This window comes from Rhinolophus sinicus, linkage group LG11 (genome assembly GCF_036562045.2).
Source record: "Rhinolophus sinicus isolate RSC01 linkage group LG11, ASM3656204v1, whole genome shotgun sequence".
In the NCBI taxonomy this organism is placed as follows: domain Eukaryota; kingdom Metazoa; phylum Chordata; class Mammalia; order Chiroptera; family Rhinolophidae; genus Rhinolophus; species Rhinolophus sinicus.
In genome coordinates this window covers 68958709-68981731 of record NC_133760.1, presented here as the reverse complement: position 1 = coordinate 68981731, position 23023 = coordinate 68958709, and the positions used below count along the sequence as shown (strand labels likewise).

The window sequence follows — 23023 nt, the reverse complement described above, 5'->3', positions numbered from 1 at the left end:
TTCGATTGTTCAATTCCATTTCTCCCATACTGAGGCAATTTTGTCAATAATCACAAACATGCATTGAATAACTTCTACATGCAGTACCCTTAGGATGCTTAGTTCAAATGATTAGGGAAGTTTCTTTAAGCTATATTTACCCTTATCCACTATGAAGTTGAGGTTAGAAGTTTCTAGCCAATTGGCTTATCTTGAGATTTCAAAAGTAAGCATTGCTGTGTAAGGACGCGTACCATTTTATGGGTTTCATTAAATTATGTACCATTTCACAGAAACATAATTTCCCTCTCCACAGACCCTAGACAATTTTTTCCATGTAGTCCACCCTCTTGTTTTATTTTAGTGAAATGTAATCCAGAACTATTATAAATGTTCAAAAAGAAACACGTCTTAAAATAGTGGTGTTTCTATTATCTTCATTTTACAGGCAAGTACCGTACAATGGATATTGTCATATGCCATTGAAGTTTTCATAAATATCTTATGTGCTTCTTCAAGGAGCTTCAGTTGAAGAAAAGGACGACTCACAAATGTAGAGTGCTTGCATTTTGTAACTTTATAAATGTATAGAACGTAACAACTTTGACAAAGAATAAAATAAGACAATGGTTGAAAATAACTTTAGAAAATATAAGAAAGTGACAAATCAGCGGGTATGGAAAGATTCTCACTGTTTCCAGGCTAGTCTCCATACAGTTTAGAACATTGTAATCATTCATACAGATTCTGTATGTTTCCACAAGTCCTGCTTCCTTGTTTGTTTGTGTTTTTGAATTGATGTCCAAATAGGAAAGTCGACGTCAGAGGGGAATAATGAAACAAGCCATCCTTTTTCCACCGTATAATATTAATCATGCTAGATCTCCACAAGCCTTGAAAACACAATAGTTGCATAATTAGCATTTATGAAACACTTTTTATATGCCAGAAACTGTGCTAAAAAACTGTACATTCATTATCTTCTTTTAATTTAATCCTAACACAACCAGTGAGTCAGGTCTTATTATTCACATTTTATACATGAAGAAGTTTGAGCTGGAAAGGGTATAACTGTCTTGTACAAAGCAATTGTCACCCAGCAAATCCTCCAGCCACCTCCATTCCAGGCTTCCTGTCTCCGGAAGCCTTGTTCCTGCTACTTCCCTTCATGCCACTTCTTTATTCATATGGTTGGGTCTTAGCATCAATATGGTAATATTCAACTAAATAGAATTATTTTCGTAAAACTTAGATTTTACCCATATGTTGAACTTAGGTAGTTTAATTATATGACCGTCATTGATTTTACAGATCAAGATGTAGATAGATTTAGGAATTCCTCCTACATAAATCTCAAAATTGAGTAATTCTGTCATGTGGATCTCTTTTCCTTGGCAAAGCTGATATGCAAAGTAGAATTCTGAATATCTGTTCATCAAAATAGCAACACCAGCAGAAATCCCAAATGCATTTTTTAGTTATAAACCAACCCATCTGAATACTGCCTGAAATGCTTCTCAAAGTCCATAAAAACATTCTTGCTAGGATTAATCGTTGGGAATGTCTGTTTGTTTATTGATTTGCTGGAGAAGGTCCTTGAGGGTTTTTTGTTGTTGTTCAGTTTTGTGGGTTTTGTTTGTTTGTTTGTTTGTTGTTGTTTTTGAGAGTGGAGTGGATAAAATATTTTTAAATATATCTTCATATATTTAAGGAAGAAAATGCAGGTTAAAAAGCATTTGACTTTAAGAAACTAGGGGCTATGTTACAAAATGCAACTATAGGACTAACAGCAGGAGAGACACAGAATGTCTGCCACACGGTGACAGAGGGCTAAGGTGGAGGGGATGAGCAGAGCAGAGTGACCATGAGACTCAGGAGACCCAGGCTCAGACTGAAGTTTGAGTTCCCCTAGACTAGGAAGAGTGTGGCAAGCACCGAAAGATGGTAAGATTAGGAAGGATATGCTAAGACAGTAACGATCCTCGATTGTGGTTCCCTGAAGAACAAATTTTAGCAGAAGATGGGTCTGAGCTGTTGAAAACACATCCCATGGCAGCCTGTGTGTAAACAGAAAATAAGCAGGTATGTGCATGAGCATAGGATTACAGCTGTGCTGCTTTTGAGGAAGGCAGCCTCCCTGAGGGGGGCCTCTGACGCTCTGCCCCATCAGGTCCTGGCTCTGTGACTTTGAGCCCCCATCAGGCTGCCTTCTCATTTTCTAAGTTGGAATAATAATGACCACCTTACAGTTTTCAACTATCAACCCTTATCTGCCTCTCATCCAGACACCTTCCCTATGGTCGGTTCCCTCTGAAAGGGGGAGTGATTTATCTGAACCCTAAGATTAGGAAAAGGCACTAAGAATGCAAGACACAGCTACTTCCAGGTTCTCGTTTTGGAATCAGCGGGCTGAAGGAGGCACATTCTTTGCTCTGCAACCGCTGTCATGGACCAGCTTCCCAAGGCATGACAGGCAGAGGAAATCTCAGCTCCACAGACCTGCTCGCGCTCTATTATAATGAGTCTCAGGAACCAGACAGGGTGGCCACTCTGGAAAGGCGGGGTGTTAGGAAGCCAGCATTCAGCTCCCAGACCCAGGCTGTATTTTCCAACCCATATTTATCAGCAGTGAAGATGATCATTTTCTTATTTATTTATAACTGCATTACTCTTACAATTGATTTAGAATCCAGAGAGAGAGGAGCGTGATTGTGATTCTCATACTCGAACAGGTCTTCTGATACAAAGCCGTGCAAGTTGTCATCAATTTTTAAAAGAAGCAATCTGACCATTTGCTCAGATAGATGGGCACAGTACTTAGTATTATGTGAACTTAACGTCGTTTCAAACAGCCTTAGAGAATCTTCCAATCACAGGCAGCTTGATTGTCAATGTCATGCACTGGGCTCCACTGATTTCTAGGGCACCTTGAACAGCGCCACCTATCGGCCACATCATAAATACTGGAGTCTCTGTGTTCATAACCTCTATTTTTATCTCTTTAAACAAACAAAATCAGTAAAATATAAACCAGCAGTACAGGTAAGGAGCATAAGAATTGTTTGTAAATGTTTAGATAAATCCTCCTGAAGGAAATGCTTGGGAAGTCAGGGAAATGCATACTGTACTTTGTTTTCCTTTTATTTCAAAGAGCCCCACGTGCATTTCCTCATGCATCACACACACAAAAATAATAAATATGAATAAATAAAACAAAACAACACAATTCTTCAAAATAGAACTGCACATTTGAATGCCACTGTCACTGGTTGAAAATGCAGAATTTCAAATTGCACTTTTGTGAAAACAGATTGCTATTGTGCTGGCCTAAGTCACTAAAATCACAAAATGCAAGGTTTAAGGACAAAATCCTGTCCCTTCAAAGAAAACTGAACCCTGGAAAATATTCTATAATTGTGTAAAATAGACAACTGCCGATGAAAAATTAGCTCAATTAAATTCATAGCATAAATAATTTCCTATGAGCATTTACTAATGGACTTTTTGGAATAACAAAAATTAAAAATCAATTAAATAAAAAGAAAAATACAATCTTGATATATTGTACAACTGTTTATTCTTTCAAGTTGATATGGCCAATTAATAATAAAAACATTTGCAAATTGTGCTACAGCATGGGGGCAGGGATTGTAGCTCTAGCTAAAAAGTCAAAAAAGAAGCTACAATATGAAAATCACACAGAAGGACTCAGTGAGATATCTGAAAACACGTGACCTCCAAAGCAGAGGTCAGTTAGTGGAGCGTTTTAGCAGAAAGCCGGGTCAGAGCCAGCTTAGTGAGTCAACGTTTGCTCCCACCTAAGTGGCAAAGAAACCAGAGACCAGAAGTGTGGGTAGGAATGAAGAAGACCCAATATTTGAGCGAGGTGAGTAGATTAAAATCCATTAATTGGGGGCTTCTACTAGAACTGCAGTGCTCACGGTATAGCAATCAGAATTGGCGTGACACGTCAGAAAGAATCACAGGGTCTTGATACGTTTTCATTCTAAGTTTGATAACTGACTGCATTTAGAGTAGAAGTCAACTATCTAGGAAGTTAAAAGTACAATAATAATTGAAATCCCCAAGTGGAAGAAAGGGGTGTATGAATAGAGAGTGTCTACTGAGTAATAAATCTTTTAAATTATTGTCATTCAGTCTTCTCCATTAGGGGTTCTTAAAATAGGGGTTCTTTCCTGTGTTAAGAAAGAGCAACAATCAGTTAAATCATGATATGAGAACTAATGTGTGAAGGTCGGCCCAGCCTATTTATGGGACAATTGTTGGCAAATATCCCGTTAATGAACATCAGCAAATGCACTCATCTTTCTGCTGCTGTGTGTTTATATGTGTGTGTACCAACAAAAACTCACTCATGAGGTGACTAGGGACTAAAATATCTCATCTCTAATCGGGCATATGTGCACAGTGGCAGAACTGTTTGCACAATAACTTTTGGTACACTCAATCATCCTTTTAGAGTATAGGTCCAAAGTCAAAGACTTGAAAACTGGAAGGGACTGAATTTGATAGTTTTCTAATCTATCTTGAGCCTGGTTTCCATAGGGCTCAAGAGTGCTAAGCTCCTTAATGGTTGCTGAGGTGGGGGTAGCAAGCTGGAATGGCACTGAGATGGGAACCTTGCCTCTTTATCGTTATATTTGGTTATCTCATAAGACATTTCATTTGTGAAAAGGAGTTTGCTGTCAAAATAGGTAGGTAAAAAGGAAGGATGGAAGGAAAGGAAAAAGGAAGGAAGGGAGGGAGGGAGGGAGGGAGGGAGGGAGGGAGGGAGGGAGGAAGGGAGGGAAGGAGGGAGGGAGGAAGGGGAAAAGGAGAAAAGGAGACAGAGAGAGGGAAAAGTCCTAGGAAGGATAAGTGACATCTCACACATTTGTGACACAGATAGGACTAATCCCAGGCCTCCTAATTCTTCCATAACAAGAAGTATCGGTGGCTTCATTTGTATTTTTATGAGAAGAGTTCTCAGTTTTTGATCCGAAAGTTTCAACAGTTCCAGTAGGGTGAAACCTAAGCACATCTGTTACTTGCAGTCAGATGCTAGCAGACGTTTGAATTAGGAAAGGCTCATTGGGGCCAATTTTCTTTCGATTGCTTTTTACTATTATTATATCTGTAATTTGTCAACCTCTCTCTCGCTGAAAGTAAAATCTCCCCGAGGTCTGTTTCATTTATGTAATTATCACTCACGAACTCTATGGCTTTGGATAAGTCATTTTGCCTCTAAGCTTTCTTTTGTAGACCTTGTAGGATGTTTGTAGGAAAAATGGAGGTACTGCAACTAGATAAAACAGTATTTCTCACCTGAGTTTTCATATTGCCAGCCCCAAGGAGACTTTTTTGACATTTTTTCCTAATCTCCCCACAACGATATTTTAACACCACAGGGGTTCTGTGTATCTCTTTAGATATTGAATGCATATCTGTGTTTTATACATAAAGAGCGTAAGATGTTTTTTTTCTGCTGCCCCCAAAACCAATTTCCATCCCCTTGCATGAAAATGCATGAAATGGGGGTAATATAATATACCAGGTACATCAAAAGAATTTAATAAGCAATGTCAATAGTGATTATGGGTCAATTTCAGCATGAGGATGAAATAAAGAGCAGCACTGTGTCAACATCCCCCCCAAACAAACATACTCGTATAGGGAAAGATGATAGAAGTGGGAAATGTTACTAATTACTACATGACTATGTACTATGTTATCAGTGCTTTGAATTTAATATTTGCTATTTCATTCATTTTTGCAAGAACCTTATAAAACTCTTTTTTTTAACCCATTTTGTCCACCCCTACTCCCACCTCTAGCAACCAACAATTTGCTCTCTGTATTCATAAATTTGTTGTTGTTGTTGTTGTTTTAGATTCCATATATAAGAGATATCATGTGGTATTTGTGTTTCTCTGTCTGACTTATTTCACTTAGCAAAATGCCCTCAAGATCATGTATGTCGTCACAAATGCCTAGATAGTATGCCTGTGTGTGTGTGTGTGTGTGTACACACCACATCTTTATCCATTCACCCATCAATAGACACTTAAGTTGCTTTTATGTCTTAACTATTGTAAATAATGCTGCAGTTAACATGGGTGGGGGTGCATGTATCTTTGCAAATCAATGTTTTTGAGTTCTGTGGATAAAGTACTCAGATGTAGAATTGCTGGTTAATATGGTAGTTCTACTTTTTTGAAGGACATTCATAGTCTTTTCCACAGTGGTTGCACCAATTCACATCCGCACCAACACTTGTAATTTCTTATTTTTTGGATAATAGCCATTCTAACAGGTGTAAGGTGATACCTCACTGTGGTTTTGCTTTACATATTCTGGTAATTAGTGATGTTGAGCACCTTTTCTCATAACTGTTGGTCACCGGTATATCTTTTGAAAAATGTCTATTCAGTTCCCCTGCCTGGTTTTAAATTGGACTGTTTGTTTTTCTTTGCTATTGAGTTATATGAGTTCTTGACACATTTTGGATATTAACCCCTATCAGATACACGATTTGTTAATATTTTCTTCCATTCAGTAGGCTGCCTTTTCATTTTGTCAGTGGTTTTCTTTCCTGTGCAGAAATTGTTTCATTTGATGTATCTACTTGCTTATGTTTGCTTCTGTTGCCTTTGCTTTTGGTGTCAACCCCCCCCCCAAAAAAAAAAAATCATTGCCAACACTGATGTCAAGGACCTTAACACCTATGTTGTTTTCTAGAAGTTTTATGCTTTCAGGTATTATGTTAATGTCTTTAAGTAAAAATCTTTAAAAATGAGGAAACTTGGGTGCAGCGAGTATAAATTAGCTTCTTAAGGTAAAACTGGGTGGAACGGTCCATCCTTCAAACCTAGATATGTCTGTCTCTCAAATCCGGGCTCTTCATTAGCACATGGCCACATAATTTGGCATTTTTAAGCTGCGTCAGTCTGAATTTATTCATTTATAAAGAGATTTAAGCAGCTACTCTACTTAGACAGCCCCAGTGGGAACCGCCCCACCTGGACAGTTCCCTTGGTCTGATGACGACCTTGCTCTATTTCAATCATTGTAACAACTCAGGGAGTTGTTTAACACCCTAAAATCCTTCTAAGTGGAATGTTTTCTATCTATTTTGAAGAAATCACATTATTTCTGTAATTGGAATATGTGAAACTTTAGAGTTTCCACCAGAATGTGGGATGAAAGCTGTATGTAGCTTACAGTATACATGTGAGTATACATGTGAGTCTGAAATGCTAGGCAGTCGTAACTTCCGATACTGAGAATACATTTTTATAACAGAGAGGAAGGACTAAGCAATCCAATCAGCCATGAAGGAGAAGCCTCAAGAGGACATTTGTCAATAGAGTTTAGGTGGGGACCTCTTGAGTGGAACACAAGTTCAAGGGAATGATCAGAGTGCAAAGCAATAGATTTCTAGATGTGGACTAGGAAACCAAAGCTAAGACAAAGAAATCCCTTGACCCTGAAATGTGTCCTAGAAAAGACAGGAGACAGATTCTGGAAATTTAAAGAAGTTGGTTTAGGCACAGGTCCCCAAGGGTTAAAGGATTTCATGATGAGAAGTGAGATTTGAGGACATAAAGATTGTCAGAATTTACCATAGGACATGGGAGAGCTGTGTATGGGGAGGAACAGCTTTGCTTATTGAAGCAGCAGCTACTTTGAGAAATTCAGTTGTTCTGATGCTATATTCCTACCTACAATATTTTCTTCTACAAGAAAAAAACAAAAACAAAACAACTTGCTAGCCACGCATGCTGGACTCTGTTGGATGAAGTGAAAGGAAGATGGTGTCTATTAGGGCCAAAGAGCATCCTAATCTCCTGGGCAAGACCAGAAAAGTAGGCGTATTAGCATTTGGATGTCTACACATTTTGGGGGGGCCTCAGGAGATTCAGCTCCCAGCAGGAGAGTTGGTCCACAGGCCCCCATTGCATTAGACCTCATCTTGGGAAGCCCCTCTCCGGCACACCACCACGGGCAACTGAAAACAGCTCTACAGAAAACACTCAAGGAGATGCTGTGTCTCTAGAAAAGTGGGGGGAAATGGCACTGCTGGCTGGCTCTACTGTTTTTGTCTGATGAACAGGTTGGCAATTCTTACTAAATATTTTATAGCATTATTTACTTCTTCACTTTTTCCACTTGACTTCTGACCTTTTCTATACCAATAAATACAAACTTCACTTTGCCCACACCTGTAAAAGAGGAGCTCTGATGGGCATGATGTACCTGAGGTGTCAAGTTGGGCCTTTCATCACATGAAATTTGATTATGGGTAATAAATTATGCATTGATTATGCATTAAGTGATGAAATAACTTGTTAATTAGAAGAAATCAAAGTTATTGACACATAGTGAGTCTCTCTACACTTATTATTGGCATAAGATAGAATATCATGACATGAATACAAGAGCATATTTATTTTATTCCTTTTTTTAAGTCTCCAGAAAAACAAATGTAGACCTCTCCTCTTTTGAAGAATTTATCAGAGATTTATTCATAATTCAGATTTATTTTTTTCTCAACTTATGAGGTTGTCTCCCAGGTCCAAATGCACACTTCTGTATACTCTGGTTTGTGATGTTGGGGCAGGGTCCTTGCAAATTTTTTTCCTTCTTGTTAGCTGGATTCCTGTTTTGAGGTGCCAAAAGGGAGCACAGGAGGGAGACTGGAAGATAAGGGGAGAGAAGGGACTTTCTGCTTCCAAAGAGCACTCAGCAATCACCCCTACCCTAAGGGTAACATGTGGCTCCGGTCTACATTTCCTGTCATCACTTTTATAGGAGTCTCACATTCTACCTGATAAAAACTGGCACAATCATCTATCGAAGGACATTTTGGTTGTTTCCATGTCTTGGCCACCGTAAATGAAGCTGCAATGAACATGGGAGCACATATATCTTTACGGATAAATGTTTTCAGATTTTTTGGATACCCAGGAGAGGGATTGCTGGGTCATACAGTAATTCTATTCTTAATTTTTTGAGGTACCTCCACACTGCCTTCCATAGCGGCTGCACCAATCTGAATTCCCACCAACAGTGTACAAAGTTTCCTTTTTCTCCACAGCCTCTCCAACACTTCTCATTATTTGTCTTGTTGATGATAGCCATTCTAACTGGTATAAGGTGATATCTCATTGTGGTTTTTATTTGCATTTCTCTGATGATTAGTGATATTGAGCATATTTTCATATGTCTATTGGCCATTTGTTATGTCCTCTTTGGTGAAATATCTATTCAGTTCTTCTGCCCATTTTTCAATTGGATTTTTGTTGTTGTTGTTGTTGAGTTGTATGAGAAGATGTGGTATATATACACAATGGAATACTATTCTGCCATAAGAAGAGATGAAATAGTGCCATTTGCGACAACATGGATAGAGCTTGAGGTTATTATACTAAGCGAAATAAGTCAAACAGAAAAAGTCAAGAACCATATGATTTCACTGATATGTGGGATATAAAACTGAAAACAACAAAGGAATAAGACAAATAAATAAAGAAACAAAAACTCATAAACACAGACAATAGTTTAGTGGTTACCAGAGGCTGAGGGGGGAGGTGGGTGGTAGATGAGGGTAAAAGGGATCCAATATATGGTGATGGAAGGAAAACTGACTCTGGGTGGTGAGCACACAATGTGATATATAGATGACGTATTACAGAATGGTACACCTGAAACCTATGTAACTTTACTAACCATTGTCACCCCAATAAACTTTAATTAAAAAAACAAAAATGAAAAAAACAGATAAAACAAAAATAACTAGCCCAGCATGGCTGTTCTCTTCCTCAGAGGAATGAGCTGTAGGTCTAGGAAACTCTTCTCCAGGCCCCTGAGGTACAGGCGGCAGCTGAGTGGGGCTCCCTCCTCAGAGGTCTGAGTCCTGGCTCTGAAGGACCCCTCCTCTGAGGCCTGAAGTACCAGATCTGCCACACAGCAAACCTTCCCCGCACTCCCAGGCCGGAAGTGTGAATTGTAACTCCACAGGGCTCCTCCTCCCAGCTTCCAGGTTCTGATAACCCTAGTTTTTCCCTTTATTTCTCCATTCCTAGGGAATAGTCACTACTTTTTGAACTCATTGCTGTATTACTATAGCACTCCCATTAACTTTTTATTGCCCAATGTCTTTGTTACCAACTCTCTTTTTAGATTTATCTCTGTTGTAATACCTCATGGCGTTTCTGTTTTCCTTGAGTAGACCCAAACTGAGCACAGAATGCATATATTAAGAAGCTCCCTGTAAGATAATTAGATAAACAATGCCAAATATTAACAACTTTGATCTACCCAATATTTCTCAGCTTTATTGCTGTGGCTTTTGTTGTTTAAAATGGAACTGAGCACAGGACTAGTGTTGTCATCTTTAATAACTGGGTTCTTTATATCTGGGAACTCATTGGGCCTTCAACTTTCTTTTATTTTTGTTACTTTTTAACTGATGTATAAAATACAGACCATAACATGTATAGAGAGCAATAATCTCAGATTTACAGCTCAATTAATTTTACGTATGTATACACCCAGATCAAGATATAGCTCATTTGCAGCCTTCATATTTTGAAAGAATTTTCAATAACAAATGATCCTTTATGAGGCGAGAACAAAGGAAAACAAGCTCATGTTAATGTCCGAGACACAACATAAAATACTTAGTGGCATAATTCTAATTGTTTGACCATTTTCAATAAAAACTAAAATTGATATGACTGTTCTTCCGCCCCCACTATAAGTAAACAACTTTGTTAGGTATGCTAAAATGTGTTATCGGGGAAATCATGAAATACCATCCATTCTTTCATTCAGGAATAAGTTTTAAAACTCCTCCTTTGTGAACCTCCCTCTAGCTGCCATCTGGCCTGCCTACGTGTGAGCGCTTATTCTCTGCTCATCCACCCAAGACCTCTCAGCGACAACCCTAGTCCTGCCCACAGCCCTGTTTTCTCACCAAGTAAAAGAAAGGAACTATCATGAACCAGAAGAAATTTGCCGAACTCCAGGTACAAGTGCATATTGGTGGGAGAGGAATTGCTCACAGAAAGAAGGAGTTCACAGAACAGCTACAGCAGATGATAAAGAAATGTCAGTTCTCCTTAAAGAAGGTAAACAATATCTCTGGTAGTGAAGAGCTGAGTACATTTGCAAACCAAGGAGCAGCGATGCACTTTTGACAACCGTGAAGTCAGGCCTCTCTGGCAGCAATCACTGTCACCATCACCAGCCACGCGGAGACCAAGCAACTGACAGAAACACTACCTGGCACCACAAACCAACTCGGTGCAGACAGGCTGACTACTGTGTTTCCCCGAAAATAAGACCTAACCGGAAAATAAGCCCTCTCATTATTTTTCAGGATAACATCCCCTGAATATAAGCCCTAATGCATCTTTTGGAGCAAAAATTAATATAAGACCCGGACTTATTTTCGGGGAAACACGATAGTTCAAGGAAACTGGCTGAGGCTCTGCCCAAAAAATCTAGGGATGGAAAAGCATCACTTGCTAATACTGGAAAGGAGAAGGATCGAGTTCCAGATCTTGTGGAGGATTTTGGTGAGGCTTTTAAGAAGGGAGCAAACTGAATTGAGTCAACTTCTGTAGAAGATAAAACTTGAAGTTACTGGGAGCTGCTATTTTATATTCTGACTGCTTTTTAAAATTTTGTTCATGGATCTGATAAAAATCTCGATCTCTAATCTTTTTAAGCTCAAGCCCCTTGGACACTGCAGCTCTTTGCAATTTTTGCTCATACAAAAATCATTCTTTGCAGCTAATTACAGTGAAGAAGCCGGGGAATAAAGTTTGAAACAAAGGTTAATAAAGCTCTTTGCCTAGGAAAAATAAAACAAAACCACCAACAATAACAAAAACTCCTTTTTTGTGTGTGCCAAGTATCAGGTTAAATTTCAAGGATATCGAGATGAATCTAACACAGTCCTTGTACCGAGTACAGCTATAGTCAAGTGGCAAATTCATTCATCTAAATAGTGGTGCAGGTTAAGTTTGGTAAGGATAAGAAGACAGGAAGAAATAGGGGTTTATGAGGGAATAGCCTTAGTGTTTTCCAGACAAAAAGAATAAAAAAAGGGGTGGTCAGATGACTCAGTTGGTTAGAGCGCGAGCTCTTAATAACAAGGTCGCTGGTTCAATTCCCCCATGGGATGGTAGGCAGTGCCCCCTGCAACTAAAATTGAAAACGGCGACTGAACTTGGATCTGAGCCGTGCCCTCCACAACTAGATTGAAGGACAACAACTAGACTTGGAGCTGATGGGCCCTGGAGAAACACACTGTTCTCCAATATTCCCCAATAAAAACAAATGTAAAAAAAAAACGAATACATCGGTCAGAGAAAGCATGTTCAGAAACAGTAAATGATTTAGAATGGCTGGAGCATAAGGCAAGATGTGGGTTGAGGAGAGATAGTACTAGGAAGTTTGGACCTCAGGAAACCCATAAAGATTTTTTAATCTAGAAGGTTTTTCTCTTTTTCTCTCTTGTTTTATTTTTAGAGAAGTAACACTGGATGCAGACTGGAGGACAGATTTTAGGGGACCAAAGAAGTTAGTAATTAGGAGACTGATGGCTTTTTTGTTGTTGTTAGTTTAGGTGAGAGATAAGGAAGACTTGAGACCCCAGGACATATTATTAGTCATGAAGAAATAAGGCCAGATTTGAGAGGTTTCTGGAGAATTTTGGAATTCAGAGATTTTGGTGATAGAATCCATGTGTGGAACAAAGGACACAGAGGAGTCATGGGTTCCTGGGGTCACGGAGTGAGCCATTATCAGAGATTTGAAACTGAAAGCAAAGCAGTGAATTTCTGTTTTGATTTGGTTTGTTTAAAACGACTTTCATACATAGAAGTGGATATATTCAGCAGCAACTGGGAATGGAGATATGACGCTTAGAGGAAAGGTCAGAGATCTAAATAACATATTTGGGAAACAACATCAGGAAAGGGGATAAAGGAGCTTACCCAAGACAGAATATTGAGTTAGAAAAGTAGAGAACTAAGAGTAAGGACACGAGAATTGAAGACTAGGGAAAAGAAAGAAGAGCCAGCAAAAGTCACAGACAAGAAATATTCATAGAGGTTAGAAAAGGAGCAGTATGGCTGGATGATTAAGAACGTGGAACCTGGAGACAGCCAAGCTGGGTTTCACTCCATCCTTTACCACCTAAGATTATGTGACCCTGGAACAGTAGCACTCGGATGAAAAATGGTTTAATGGTAACTACTTCCTAGGGAGGTTGTGAGACATCAGCAAGCTAATGCATGAAAAATACTCAGAACAGTGCTTGGCACACAGTACTAAGTGTGACTAAGCATTAGCAATTATGATACGCCAGAAGCTCAGTTTTTACTGGTCAAGTCAGGGGTACTTCCTCATATAGCTTTTTAATGCATTATAATATAAATTATGAGGCACTCCATCAATCCAAAAAAGATTAGACTTAATTTTATTTGCATTATATCAAAGTAACATTGTGTGATGTTGGCTTATTTTACACACCATTATTTCTTGTCTGTTGTGCTCTCGTTAGTTTTTGTTTATAAAAACCACATTTAATTTTTTCTGACCTTTTAAAAATAAATCATTCAGTATACTACTTTATTCTTAAAATTCCCATCTATATGCTTTACATTCTGTTTACACCCAACTAGTAACAATATACTTATTTGAATAATGGTTAAACTTTGTATTCACATCACATAGTTTATAAAAGGATTTCCATAAGTTCTGCATGAATTATTTATTTTTAACTGCAGGATAGTTAGAAAAGTGACTGCTAGCATTTCCATTTTACAGATTTTTTAAAAATGAGCACAGAGCTGCAAAATGATGTTTTAAAACTCATAGAAGAGTTGAGGGAATGTGGCTTCATTATGGAAGTACACTGATACAATCGCTATCCGAAAATGGACTGTCCAGAGCCACGAAATCTCCAGAATTTTCAGACAAAGAAATAGTTGGCCAGGGAAACAAAAGTGTCCATCACATATTGTACTACCTTATGATCATAGTTAAGAAGAACTGTGACCCTAAAAATAACACTTGGTGGACTCAGATCAGTTAACCATGGGGAGCTTAAGAAGCATGTAGAAAGTGGCAGCCTGGGAAAAAAGAGCAGGAACAGTAGGTATTATAAAAGGAAGGAAGGGAGGCTGAGGTCAGCAGCAGAGGCAGAGATAATATTTACTAGAAACAACAGTGAGTAAGGGACAGATTAAATAAAGAACAAGCACTGTCATCAATAAAGATGGTTCTGAACCAGATCAGATCAGGTGGAACAAGATCTAGAGACTCAGTGAACTCCTCAAGAGACCCAAGTACCAAGTCAGAAAACAGGTACGGGCAGGCTGGAAGTTGGTGTCAGAGAGTATGACAGTCAATGAAGGCTGTTACACAAAGGCAGAAGGCAGTGTCAGTGGGTCCAGGGAGAGCTGATAGGGGTCCGGGCAGGACAATAATCAGCAGTACAGACTCTAATCATGCAGGAGGACTTGGGTGCCTTGGCAGGAGTGATCAATGTCTGAGAGGTAGCAGATGCTCACAAAGTATTTTCAGGGGTTGATGACTAGAACTGGTTTACTTTTCAGAGCAAGGCTGGGTTGATGAGAGTTATCATATGACCTGCTGGGATTAGTTATAAACTCTTTGTCTTCATGGTGAAGAACCCTCCATCATAAGAGGAAGTCACTGTCACTTCTTTGGTCAGCAGGGATTGGAAACCTTCATTCCAAGAATGAAAAAGTTACATAGATTTATAATTTGGTGATCACTGGGGAATGGGAGAAAATGGAAAACAGCCAACTACCCTTTAATGCTAGAGCAGTGAAAGGCACACAGTTTACCACTATGGTTCAAGGTCAGTTAGGACATAGTGTGAAAGCCTGCTTGTCAAGGTATGCACGGACAATGCAATCAGACCACATGTAGTTTAAAAGCCTTCCTACAGGATCTGCTTACAGGAGATGGGGAAAGAAAACTTCTAAATTATCTGCGGCAAGTGTCAGACTTTTCAGACTTTCTCTTTTTAATATGCAAAAGTGTGTACTACAGCATAACCCCCCAAATGCCAATTTTAAAGGAAAAATATGAATACCACGTACTGGACTTAAAAAAGAAAATTTGGTAAAATGCTCACAGTAAAAGCAAATTGACTTATGTACTACAACTGTTTTAGTAAAACTCATTGCAGATTCTTAGTGTTCTAAAAGTATTATACATATATTATATATGTATTATATATGTAATAGGACATACATTACTCTAAGTAGTAATAGTCCAAAATAGAGTTTCAGATTTATATCTCTTATGAGTTATTAAACAATTTGAGAATGCTTCTATCTCCAATTTAATGCTTATTTAGTACATTTAAAAATTAGAGAAATAAAAATGCTATTAACCAAATGCATACTTTGTAATATGTAGTTTGGGGTGTCGAATACAGACACAGAGTTAGAGGAGTAGATATATAATCATCAAACATGCAGAGCACGTAGGTTAAAAAGGTCTATCTGTTCCCCTGGGAACAACAGTTCCCTGCTACACATTCCAGATGGTTCCGGGGGAGCTGTCAAGTCATCTACCGGAGGAATGATCACAGGTCCCGGGTCCTTCATTATCACTCTGTCCTTCTGACAAGTGGGATGGGTTAAAAGTTAGGGAGTGAGACTCAAGAAGGACCAATCTCAGTGATTCCCAGGAACTGAGATACTAGTCTCAGAGAAAGAAATTCTCTTTCTGCTGCAGTTGCTAAGCTGAGACGATGTGATCTGGGGTCATGAGCCTTCATCTTCCCTGTCCTGAAGAGGAAGCATATCTACTGCAGAGAGAATGAGGCCCACACACAAAAAAGGAAGCAGCAATAGAGCAAAAAGAGGGAGAAGGCAGAGCACACGACTACAAGACAAACATGAGCTCTGACTCTGTCCGATTGACTGACTATGAGACTGTTCATATAACTACGTAGCCTAATGTTTCCTTAAAAAGCAAAAGTTTGAGAACCAAAAGATGCTGACCAAATTACTTGGGAACATTAAACATTAGACATGGGCACAGTCCTAGAAAGCTAGGAATATTTGGCAAGGAAATTGTTACCAAATCATGGCTTTTTTTTTTTTTTTTTCATAGAAGTGTTTTTAGCAACCAAATATGGTGGTACTTTATCAGTCAATATTCCAAGCCTGGCATAGTTACAAACTAGAGTTTAATATATTTTAGTTTGATACATACTTCAGAAATATGAAATATATATTAAATTGAAAAAAAAGCCACATACATTAAGGATTATTGTCAAGTTAACCACGTGATGAAAGGTAGTTACCCCTCCCAAGAGCACTGTGCCCTCCCTCCTTCCAGGCTCCACGCAGACAGGGGAGAAGGTGACTAGGTCGGATCTCTGACATGTGAGCAGAGGTGGCCTGCATCACTTCTGGGCCGAAGCATTTAAAAACAAGTGCTTTATGTGATAAAGCAAGTAAAATAAAACAATTATAGAATATAGGTGGGGAAAATATGGATCTTCACTGTAAAATTCTTTTACCGTTTCTGTATGTTTGAACATGTTCATAATAAAATACTGGAAATAAGAAAAAAAAGAAAAAAAAACAGTGCTTGACCACCTCTCCCTCCTCCTCCCCTGCCTCCCCTCCGCCCCCAGCTCTTCCTTCCTCTGCTACAGTGATTAGAGGTCACACCTTGAGATAATGGAGACACCAGCTGAAAGCATTTTTCATTGCTGAGTGACCAAACGGGAAGCAGCGGGACTCAGGAGAGTCATGTAACTCACAGCAGGCTTTGCATGAATGAAAAGTAAACCTCAGTTCTGATAAACCACTGAGATTTGGGGGGGTTATTCTGTTACAACATAACTTAGTTTATTCTCAGTAATGTTTCCTTTTTTATTTCCCGTTTCATTTTGCTCAAAGGGTTTAGTTTGACCATATCTGAGTAAGGCATTTCCAAAAATAAAAGATCCAATGCTTTTTATATAAGTACCATTTTGGAAATGTAGAATATGATTTATGTGAATTCTATTTTCAAGGAATCACATAGATGCTTATAGTTGTGAAATGTTAGTTAATTACTGATCAAGGTATGCATATTACATGTTGACAAGATGCAGTCTTTATTAAATTGAAAATTAAACATTTTAATATTCACTATAGGTTTTCTGTTTTCACATTAATTCTGGTTTTCTTTTGGTAGTGGAAGTCCAAATTTTTCCTTCTTTTGGAACGTGGACTTTTCCCCATGAATTAATGTTTTTCCTATTCACTATATTTACAATGATGATATACTTGTATCATATATGTATGTATAACATCAGTGCACTGATGATTTTCCAGCTGATGACTTTTAATTTTTATCTTGCTAGACATATAAAACATTTTTTATCAACCGTTTTGACAATTTTTTCCAATTATTCGGCTAAAATCACATATATACATAATAAAAATAAAAATAAATCTATGGCATCAATTGATTGTCCCTAGTCCATTTTTTTCCAATAAAATATTGACCACTGTTTACGAAGATAACATCATTTTGTGCCTGAAATTTTACAAAAGTGTGCTGGAAAAGAGCTTCTTGACCACCAATTTCCAAATAACTAAGTTTTTGTTACTAACTATAGTGCAAGATATCAAATTCATCAGCTAGCAAGTAGTGATAACTGGTAGTGGAGCCAAATTATAGAGGTCTTTCACAGGAAGAAGGAAAAATGAAGGTCTTCAATTGTGCAGTTGGAGTAATTTTTCAGCTTCAAGTTTCTAAAGTGGAATAATGAACAGAAAAAAACAACTCTTGTCACCAATTAGGTTTCAGATTGATGGACGCAAGCAAACCTTTACTAGGACTAAAATTGATGTGTTGTGTAAGCAGACTTATAGATGTATAAAAACCACAACCATTCTGCTTTCCTTCCTTCTCACATCGCCTCAATTGCCTCTAGTGTCTTAATCAGGTAGGCTTATTAATTAATCTTACCACTAATTAACATGACTATTGACTAGAGTGGCCCAAATTCAATACCTTCAGCACCTTCTTGAACAGACATTCAGATGGCAGTTCTTTCCATGAGATTCCTAATAGCATTTATATATTGATATGTTTTCCCTACACAGCCCCAATCTAGAGATGGTTCTTATTCAATGAGGACAGTTCAGACTAGTGGTGGCTTAGGAACCCCTCAAAGTCTGGGGCAAGACCAGTGTTCCCCAAAATAAATGGAGCAAGAAAAGGGTAGTTGCTCAACTCTACAAACTGTGTTTATCTATAGTTGAGGGTAAGTGGAGTCAACCCAGGAAAAATTAAGTAAACAAAACTTCAGTCCCAGTCTGTTCTTTCTGTGTGTCTCCCACCCCACTTTATGATGCTTCTTTTGAATGTATCCCTTGTAGAACTCTTGCCTTGGAAAAGTGGATTTCAAGTCTTCTGCCTATTTGACTGGAAACTCCCAGAAGGGCCTCTTTCTTTCCCAGGAAGCCCATTTCCACCTCTGAAAACCATACTCATCATTTAAAGCCTCACTAATCCATATACTCAAGAATCTTTCCTGAATGTCTTAATGGGTGGCCTCCGCTAAGCAAAGGGTGCATAAATGAAAGGCAATTCCTCCTTTCAAGGAAATAGCCTAGTGGTGAAGACAGATGCAAACCAATAGGTAAAATATAATGCAGTAATTTACACGGGCGTGACATACAAAAGATAATCACAGAAACACAAGGAGATGGTGCTAATCCAAACTTAACAGGTTCTCAACAAAGTCTTCCCAACGACCCACAGTCGAGTAAGTGTTTCTCCCTTTTCTACTTTCCTCACATAATTGACCTGTGGCAGTGTGCTTTGTCATTAAGAAATTGATTCTGAAGCTAGACAGCATGGTTTCAGATCCCACTCTACAACTTGTCTCCCTTTGTGACTTCAGGCAAGTCACCACCCGTCTCCATATATCAATTTCTCCATCCTTCTCATCTATAAAACGCAATTACAGTAGCATATATCTTACGACATCGGTGTAAGGATTAATTGGGGTAATACATTTAGAATGTCCTATTAGACCAGTGCTTGGCATTTAGTAAGCAATAAATACAGGGCTATCAATGTATAATGTTTCCTTGTCTGCAATCAGATTGTTATTAGTATAACTATAACCTTTAATAAATTATAATTCCCTTTGGAGCACTTATCTATGTTGGCAAAATGCAAACAGTAGGGACTCAATAATTTCTCCATAATTAATACTTTCTCTGCCTAAACACCTGGATTCTTCTCTTTTCTGGAATCTGATTTGTTTTTATTGGCTCTCTACTCCTTGCAGTGTTAAAGTACTAACTTCCCTTTGACTGGAGTTCAGAATGATGGCCGGGCCTGAGGAAAGCACCTGTTCCTATTATCAGTTTCTTCTTCTGGGGTCATGTTCCCTATTTGCAAGAATTATTGCCCTACATAACACCCCTATTCTTCTTCAACCCTATTTTCCTATAACCCACCCTAAGTTTCCATGGTTTCAATTTGTGCAACAATAACCCACTTCGATCAATCAAGACATCTCTTCTGGGCTCTGGGTTCTCCCTCTCCCATTCTCACTGCTCAACATGAAATCCCCTTTGCTGCCATTGTTTTACTTACAGTGATACTGAAAGTATCTATAGTGGCAGCACAGGGATAGCATGGCAACACGCCCTCATCTTAGAGTATTTATTAGTTATGAATGAGGAAGAAAATTACATTTCCAACTTGAGCTTTTGGCCTAACTTTTATGTTTCATTATATCTTTGTATATTATATATCTTTTGGGATTGTAAGTGAATGCAGTTTGTTTTACTGCCATCAACTAAGAATTGAGAGGTAAGTTGGTTAAGTCAAATGAGTTGTCTCTCAAATAAATGATCTACCATGTGTTTTAAAGAATGGATGACATTTATAAAGAAAAGTTTAAAGAAATTTTGCAACCCTAGAATGGCATGAACTATATGAAGCTCTGTCCCATTGAATAAATCAGGACCACTAGCAAATCATTATCAGATAATAATAGTGACTGCAGAACCAACATCATAATGAATACAGTGCATCAGTGGGAATGGTGCTCCACAGACCTGAGCAAGTGGATCAATAGATGGATTTCTTTCCACAACACAAACCTGGATATGGGGACTTAAATCCACTACTTGGTACTGATTCTTAATTATTCTAGGGTGGGGTGGGTGTAGGGGGACAAATGATGATTCTAGAATAAATTTGGGAAGCACACTGGAACTCTGCAGATAAGGAAGGAAAATGGATAGTTGAGATTAAAAGTTATTTTAATATTTTTTTCGACTAATTTATAGTTAAAATATTGAAATAGATATGTGATTCCTGGATGAGAATGGTTGGCTATACAGGTAATGCAATATTACGGGATTTTGATTTCTGGGGTATTGCTTACGGTACCAGAAAGATAGATCCTTGAGGAGACAAAGTACAAAATTTTGTGTGATTTAGAAAGTAAGTGTTTGTCCAGAGAACAACTAAGATGATCATAAACAATTTAAATGAATATGGAGGGAGGAGATGAATAAAAGCCCACATTAAGTTATGAAATCTATTACAAATTGAGCACAGCATGAAGATAAATGTTGTGTAGAAATCACAATACAACCAAGTAATAATAAAAGTAAGGATTACTGCCATTCATTGAGGGCTAACTAGTTCCCAGACACTTGAAAGATGCCTAATTCAATGTTCCAGTGTCCCTTTGTGATAAGTAATTATTGTCTCCAATACACAGATTGTTTTAAATGTGGCTTAATTGATTTAAGTCACTTGCTGAAAATCTCTTAGCTGGAAAGTGGTGGAAATAACATTTGCAATTGAGGTCATCTGGGTCCACAGTTCATACCATAAACCATTAAGTTTATTGCCTCTCCATGGTACCTAGACATTTAAGGAGAAAACATTTGGGCAGAAAACATCTTAAAGGCACTTCAGATACGTCTATACATAGGATGTAGGTAATAAATATAACAAAATTGTCATGATAATACAAAAGAATTTCAAAGTGCAAATGAAACATGGGAAAATGGGATAGTTATTGCCCTTCTTGTCATTTTGACAATACCAGGATAGAAAGCTTTAACACACACACACACACACACACGCACACACGCACGCACGCACACACTGTTGATTACAAGGGAAAGGGGAAATCACCCTGAATATAAATCCAGATTATATTCAGCTGCAGTAATACTGAGGTCCACTGGCCTGAAAAAGGACATAGATAGGATGTCCCTGACACAATCAGAGAGCTGCCATGGCAGCACGTACTTATCTATTGCTGCACAACTCATTTGGCAGAAAGCAGAAGCACCTACAAGTTCTTTCCTAAGACATACAACAGCACTTCAAAGCTGTAACAAAGACTATACAAATGACACTGAACACTATCCATGGATTGACAACACATTAAAAAAAAACACATGGGTTTTAGTTGAAAATAAGCTCAATGTGAGTCAAGAGTTGATACAGCTTCCAAATGAAAGGTGATGTGATCTTAGTATTCATGAAAAATCTATTGACTGGATCCCTGATAAACTGACCTGTGCTGTCCCAACCTCTCTAGGCATACTCTGTTTTATTCTTTATCTATATCTATATCTATATCTATATCTATATCTATATCTATATCTATATCTATATCTATATCTATATCATCTATATCTATATATACTTGAAGGACTTTTGAAGATAATCAGCCTGTTTAAAATGAAAACAAGATCCAAACAACTATGGTGTCTGTCCTCAAATAAGTAAAAGATTGATTGATGATGGAGGATTAGTCTTGATTTTTTTTTTTTATGGTCCCATCAGTATAAGTTAGCGATAAATTTTTACCCAACCTAAGGAAAGGTTTAGACAACTATGTTATAAGTTAGCTTGGGAGATAAGTAGCTTTCAGTCACGGAGATATTCGGACGTCCTGTGGACAGATATCGGATAGCCTCAATTTTTAACAGACAATTGGTTCAGTGGCCTTTAAAATTTTTGTTCCTGCTGACACTGCGATTTGTACATATTGCTTCATAGTCTTGCTTGTCATATTTGTGAGATATCTTGACTAAGCTTTGAAACCAGTCTTTAGACATAACCAGCTTGAAGGTTTCCCTGCAGAAACCTTCACGGAGATTTTACCTAGATCCTTGGGCTCATTACCTGAGTCCTGAAAAGCCATATGGAGATATTCTTAAAATTTATACACATCAATATATTCAGAAAATTGCCCTTTCTTCCCATGGAGGTACCCATAAGCAGTCTTCCTCACTCAGGGTGTGGGGAGCGGGGAGATGAGTACTGCTTAGCAGCTATCCCATGGCCTCCATATATGTGGGAGACTCAGATGTTACTAAGGTCAAGCTCAGTGGAAAGCTTAGTATTTCAGGATTGTGCTGTCCATTCAAGTCTACTGTGATAGGATCACCACCGCTTCCTGGTTTATACCTATGTTAAATACGAACAGCACTGAACTTGGGCATGATAAGGGAAAGCTGATTTTAATTATGTGGTCTTAGCAAGACATCACCTTGAGAATTTTAGAATGGAAACATCCTGAACAAATCCATAGACAACCAGGCAATATCATAACACTTCTTGTATTTCCAGAATCATTTTTCCCTTCAGGGTGGATTGTAATGAGAATGGCTCTATGGGTTATGCTTTTTATCCCACTGAGGGAAAAGTTCTCATAAGACTACCAAGATGAACCATATGTGTCTTAATGAACAGTAGTGTTAACTGTGTACTAACAGGATCAAATTTTAGAAAGAGTAGGGAATTAAATGTATCAAAGTGAATTTCACTATGTAGAAATACGTTTTCCCATTGATTGACATTAAATTGAGGCTAGTTTCCTGCAGAAAATATATCATTCATGCTTTTCAACTGTATATTACAAACATAGCAATCTTTTAAGAATCATAAGATTTAAGATTATTTCCTGATACAACATATTATTAGAGTGTGA

At 38.1% G+C, this 23023-nt stretch overlaps 1 protein-coding gene and 1 pseudogene across 5 annotated transcripts in view; one reads left to right on the top strand and one right to left on the bottom strand.

The window, feature by feature from the left end:
• Positions 1-11590, top strand: part of LOC109456636 (transcription factor BTF3 homolog 4) — a 37063-nt pseudogene extending 25473 nt beyond the window's left edge.
• GRM8 (glutamate metabotropic receptor 8) overlaps positions 1-23023 on the bottom strand; it is a 680449-nt gene that overhangs the window by 35122 nt on the left and 622304 nt on the right. The gene's annotated exons all lie outside the window — the stretch shown is intronic.